Genomic DNA, 6,000 nt, shown 5'->3' with positions numbered 1-6,000 from the left:
GGAAGCTGAAGGCAAACAAATGCAAATGGAAATAAGGTAGAAAATTTTTAGCAGCAGGCATAATTACTACTTGTATTATCCTAGTACCTGGAAGCCAAGTCATGGATTAGGGCTCCCTCGTAGTAGGTGCTGTTAAAGAAAAAAAAAAAAAAAAGAAAAAGAGAGAAAAGAAACACCACAAAAAGAAAACAATCCCAGCCAAAAGGTTACCATCAACGCATAGGATGGAATAACAATAAATCAATGACGCAACATTATCCGATAGGACATGCAGCATTTTCAGGCTACGGATTCAAGATGCAAAGTGCTGCGTTGAGATACTGGCTTAAGGTGTTCTGCCCTGCCGAGACCGATTCTTCCTGCTCCAACTTCTCTACAGATGTGAAACTTTGCAAACTGATCCATTAAAAAGAGGTGTTAAAAGCAGGGTTTTCATTTTTTCTTTGCAAGAAAATGCCAGCGGAACTGATTTAATTTTGCAAGTGTTTTGATTTTAATGAATTTCAATGAATGGCTTGACCAAAAAATTTTCTCACCTCCCGGTGTATCTCAGGATTAACTACAGTGCTGTTTACAGGAGATTCAAATTTGCTGCATTGCCTGTGGGTAAAGACTGTATAACCCAGAGAAAAATATGCAAAAGCCAAGCACGAGGGTTTCATTTTCCTCATAGAAAATCACTAGCCCAGTCACTAGATCTCAGGCATCGTCCACGGGTAAGGCAGAACATCAACAAAAACTGAAACCTAGCCCATGGCTCAGCAAGACTTCTGCGGGGAAAATAATAATGAAAAAATCGTATCATCCTAATCAATTCCAGCATAAAAGATAAAGACTAGTTTGTGATTCCCAGTAGCCCTGCTCTGTCACCAGAGCCTACAGCCCACCTTGGGTAGTTTACAAGCACAACTGCTGTTTGACTGGGAAGATTAAAGGGGGAAGCTGAGACCAGTTTTATAATTTTCTATTATAACAGGTTTTGCTACATATTTTTAAGAGCAACTGGGATTTATTTTATTTTAAGAAAACTGGGAGTTGAGGAATGCCTTCTCTTATTTTCTAGCAAAAAAAAAATGGATAGAAAAATCACCTTTTTAAAAAATTTATTTTATGCTAATAACAGATGGATTATAGCAACACACTAAACACCCCCAACATATATTGCACCAAGAAACTCCAGAAGAGATCATTTCTTGTGCTGGGAATGCTGAGGAAAAACCAAAAGTTACGGTAAACTCTCCACAGCCTGGCCCCAAGACTCAAGGGCAAAATAGTTACTGCCCATGGTGTTTGCGACCCAGAACTCTTTCTCCCCTTCCTCCCAAAGGAGACCAGCTGCCTCCTCCTCCTGGTTGATGCTCTGCATTTCACCGAGCTGAATATTCACATTCAAATGTTAGACAGGAAAACAGTTACGACTATAAATAAAAGCGTTTTTTTTTTTTTTTTCCTCATCCCCTGTTAAAAATACTCCAAGCTACAGCTATAATAAGCTCCATTAGAATAATATTTCATTGCAAAGTTTAAATGCTTAATGGTATTAACTTGGCCTCATCCATTCTGCTCAAGTTTTCCACAGGACCGCGGCCGCCCTGCGTGTGCGGGACACACGCTGCTCAGGAAATGAATCAGGGTTGTGCATCGAATTAGATTATTTATAGGTTCCTATATGTGTTTGCTCTCGAAGTTGTGCAGAGAAGCAGACAGACAACTGCAGGAAGAGAGCAATGGGCATGTGGTTAAGGCAGTTGAACGCCACACAGGAACATTCAGTTCTGCCTCTGCCTTTGCCATAGGCTTTCTGCGAAGAAGGAGCGAGTCAGACCAAACACCTTGGCAGATGGCCACCGACGCTGTGTTCCTCATTTGGGAGCCCAAACTGAAACACCTTAGGCCTTGTGCGCAGAAATACGAAGTGTCTGATTATAACGGAGGCTTTGGGTTTTTGCGGGAGAAAGGGAGCTGGAGGCACGAGGTTAAAATGCAGGAGGACCCAAATAACAACCGTGGCTTTGCTTCTGAGTGGCTGTTCTCTCGATTGTACAGCAGGACAACGATGCTTTCCTGTTGTTCTGGGAATATGCAAAAAGCCATTAAACACTGCAAAGCTTTTAGATATCATTTTAATAAACCTAGAAAGAAAAAAAAGAAGCTATTCCTGACTTGCTGAATACAGAGAAAGTTTTGGATCTTTTCATTCATTAGTTTTCCTATATTGATACGTGCTTGCTTTAAAAAGTCTATGCAATACAAATACTAACACAGGTAGAGATGGAGCATATCCATTTTTCCCCTCTATTTTTAATGTGATTTCCAAAGTCCTTTACAGTTTGCATCGGGGCTATTTACCTTTAGTACTCAATGAAAGTGTAACACAGTCATATGGAATAGGACAGGGAACAGCATTCCGTGTAAGCAGAAGACATTACGCGATTCACAAAAATAAAAATATCTTCCCTTCCAGCTGTACAGTATGTCATGTAACTGCATCCACAGAAATAGAAAAACAACAGGAGAGCTAGTAAAAGTTATTGCCTTTTCCTGCTTATTTTATTGGTCTGCATCACAGTGTATCATAATATTGAAAGCGTTTAGTAATAATAGGCTACTAAGAAAATAGCACGGTGCAAAATAAAATAAATGTACTTTGTGCCCAAAGAATAAAAAAACAAATCTACCAACATCTTCAAAAATTACCTGAATACAGTTCAAGCAGTTACTCTGGCTTCAGAATCTGAGCTAAGAGAAATACCACAACTACTGAAAACACAGGTGATTCTCTCTCCTGTTTTAGGTGAAGCCATTAAATGCAAAAATACAACACAGTAATCACATCCATCAAGAGTTTTTGACACATGACATAACAGAAATATTTTCACCGTGTCTGACAATATCCAGAGAACACAGGATATGAATGGTACTAAGGCAGATGTACATTAGGTCCTGAAGACACTTTAGAGGACATTTTTCATGAATTAGAAGCAAATAGACAGGGGAATAAAGTGAAAATTCAGGTTCAGGCCTACAGTCAGATCCTCAGAGTACGAACTTCCAGTCATTCGGAGTCCCATTAACTCAGTCAGACCCACAGCTAGCAAGGTGTATTTGGACAAACCCAATGGCAGAACTAAAAATATATAAATAAACTTATAAACAGAACAAGGATGAACCAAGTAGCATAGCCCACAACTAAAGAGACACCAAACTAGTCCCAGAAAAATAATCTGAGCGTCTATACTATTAAAAGATTTACATTTTTACCACAAAATGCTGCAGCTATGGAAAGGCTACAATGATATTGTGCATAAAGAGGTTTGGACGGCATTAACTGCTCACAGTAGATTCCCCCTCAGGCAGACACGAGTACCTGCAGTGTGCATTTGCTCACCTCCTGCATATTGCTGTTTTTTCATATTTGTACATGATTTGTTTTATTATTTTAAAGAAATGAGAGTAAAACCAATAAAGGGGATATTTTTATCTTAATCACCAACACCTCATTTCTAGACGTGTAGATTTTTAGTCTCTTAGTAATGTGGTGGCAAAAACGAAAATGAGGTAATCTTACCGTATTTTAAAACTCTGTAAAACTGACAGAAAGTAATATTACTGCTATAAAAACACTCGCTCTTGTGCCCATCTGAAGGTTGTGAGAAGTTCTAGCTTGGCAGTGCGCTAGATGAAGTCACTTCTTATGCTGACGTTTCTCCCTACCATACTAATAACAACTTACAGTAGCATATACCTAAAATAATATACAATCACCAAAAAGAAAAGGTGGTGTTTCAGAAAAATGTCTACTTTGTAAGATTTTCCTGCACTGAAACGCAGGCTTCGACGTAACAGGAATGTGTAACAGCAGCAGTAAAGACACTACAGAGTTTTACAATGGAACACAAGCACAGAGCCAGGGATTACACTCTGGAATATCATGATATCCTAAATTCAGCGACAGCACTTGCATCCAGCCTACAGGGAAAAAGGTGAAGGGCCCCGTGCTTTCCCTCTACCTGTGACTTTCCTGTGTCATCTCAGAAGGACGTAACAGTCTTCAGTCTGATCCACAGTTCATCAGGGCTGTCATTCTTGCTGTTATCCAGGAGTACAATACTGTTCTTCCCCCTACTACCAGAGTTGTGTCTTCTGAGATCAGCATGTAGCCAGACAAATCAACATAAGTACACCTTCTGTCCAAAAAACAAACAAAAATAACACATTTAGGAGAATCAACTACTCCTAGTTCTACATCTTCTACATGATTTAAGACACAGAAAGATCCTTTTTATCAAGTAAATTACCAAGTTTAAAAATTACTCCACAAGGATATAAATATTTGAAAGTAACTGAAAGAGATGTTTATTTGTCTGTACCACTGACAGAGAGATAAGGACTCAAGTTGTTATTATTTCTATTGGGGGAAAAAATAAATGAGAATACTGTATGTAAAGGTTTCTGTTCACTATGTGTATTGACATTAGGACACCTATTTTGCTGACATCTGACATGGGACCACTTACATACAAGGAAACTGATACACATGCAAGAGATGTGATTTCCAGAATTTGTGGAAAAACATGATGCTTTTGTATTTTTTGTGTTAGCTCGGAATAGATAGAAAAATCTTTATTTCCTCTGTAATGCTGAATTAACACTTGTATGCCACACACCTATCAGAAGCTTGCACATTATAAAGAACCTATAACCCTGCATTTAGACTATGTCAAATTCTGGTTATTTTATCTCACATACAGCTGATATGGCTGATAACCTGGCTCAGTCAGCACACCGGGGCAGGGGGAGAAGCAGCACCTCAGCCGGGCTGTGCAGAGGGAAGGAAACCTAACCTCCAGCCTCGTCCCTCCCCACACAGCTTCAGCACCCCGCAGGCAGGCAGCACATACCCATACCCATACCCATACCCATACCCATACCCACTGTGCTTTTTGCCAGCAGATGTCTGGAACAGCATGAAGTGCACTCACTCGGGATTTTGCATGTGACGGCCTTACCTGCCCAGCACTGCTCTTTCTCTGAATACCCTGAAATTATCGAAGGGCTATTAATATCAAATTCCTTTTCAAAGGGTCTTATTTCTGAGAAAGGCTTTTTTTTTTTTTTAATTTCACTTCCTAGAGCACACTACGCATTTTAGTATTTTAATCTGGACAGCTGACAACTAGACACTTAACACACTATTTCTTCTTCCACTTGCAAAAATGCATTATCAGTTTATATACCCACAACTAGTGATCTGAACGGTATCTGCTTCAGAACTAACGAGGAAAAGTAATAATAAAAAAAAGTTTTTTGGCTTTTTTTTTTTCCTTTTTTTGAGGTTATGCCTCCCTGATGCTAAAGTCACCTCAACTTTGTTTTAAGTGAGGCAAGCCTAGAAACAATTCTAATTCACACCTGTTTGCTACCATGCCCACAAGACTGCAAGGCAACAGAAAATTAGCCAAGTGCAGATGTTATTTCCTCTGCCCTTTTGGCTGTACCCTTTCTCAACCTGTGATCTCAGGACACGTTGAAGGGGAAGAGAAAGGATCACTGCAGTTGGTACAGGGCCTGGCTACAAGGGCCTGCAGCAAACCGAAAGCTTCCTCCTACTGTGAGAAATTCTTGCATAATCAGGCAGGAACTGAATAAGGAACCAAACCAATTAATTATATTACTGAAGTACTATGGAGTGTAGTTATTAGAAGACTTAAAGGATTCAATTGTAAAGAAATTGCTGTACGTGGTGTTCATTATTACTACAAACGAATAAAAAGATCAGTGCCTCCACAACAAATGCAGAACACACCTTCTCAGGCTAGTCATCCCGCTGCGACATTACAAACCAAACCAAACAATTAAAACCCAATCCTTCCTGGCAGGTGGACTACATTCTACACTACGTTATTTTGTAAGCAATCATAGGAGTGAAGAACTCCAAATAATTAATGATACAATTATATCAGAGGACAGTTCTTTAAGGTTTTCACGTGAATGACTTAA

The 6,000-nt window shown here is 39.5% G+C and overlaps 1 long non-coding RNA gene across 3 annotated transcripts in view; it reads right to left on the bottom strand.

The window, feature by feature from the left end:
• Positions 1-1,008: 1,008 nt before the first annotated feature.
• The window catches only part of LOC308179826, a 36,884-nt gene continuing 31,892 nt past the window's right edge, over positions 1,009-6,000 (bottom strand). The window contains exons 9-10 of one of the 3 annotated variants that reach the window (XR_013940606.1): positions 4,011-4,187; positions 1,009-2,132 (exon numbers count right to left, since the gene is read on the bottom strand). This is a non-coding gene — a long non-coding RNA (uncharacterized lncRNA). Of the gene's footprint in view, positions 2,133-2,522; positions 4,188-6,000 lie in introns of those variants that run through there. The other 2 variants (XR_013940607.1, XR_013940608.1) reach the window with 2 other exon arrangements.

The sequence above is a fragment of the Anser brachyrhynchus genome (genome assembly GCF_964034855.1).
Source record: "Anser brachyrhynchus genome assembly, chromosome: 1".
Taxonomy (NCBI): domain Eukaryota; kingdom Metazoa; phylum Chordata; class Aves; order Anseriformes; family Anatidae; genus Anser; species Anser brachyrhynchus.
This window is presented reverse-complemented; position numbering and strand designations above follow the sequence as displayed.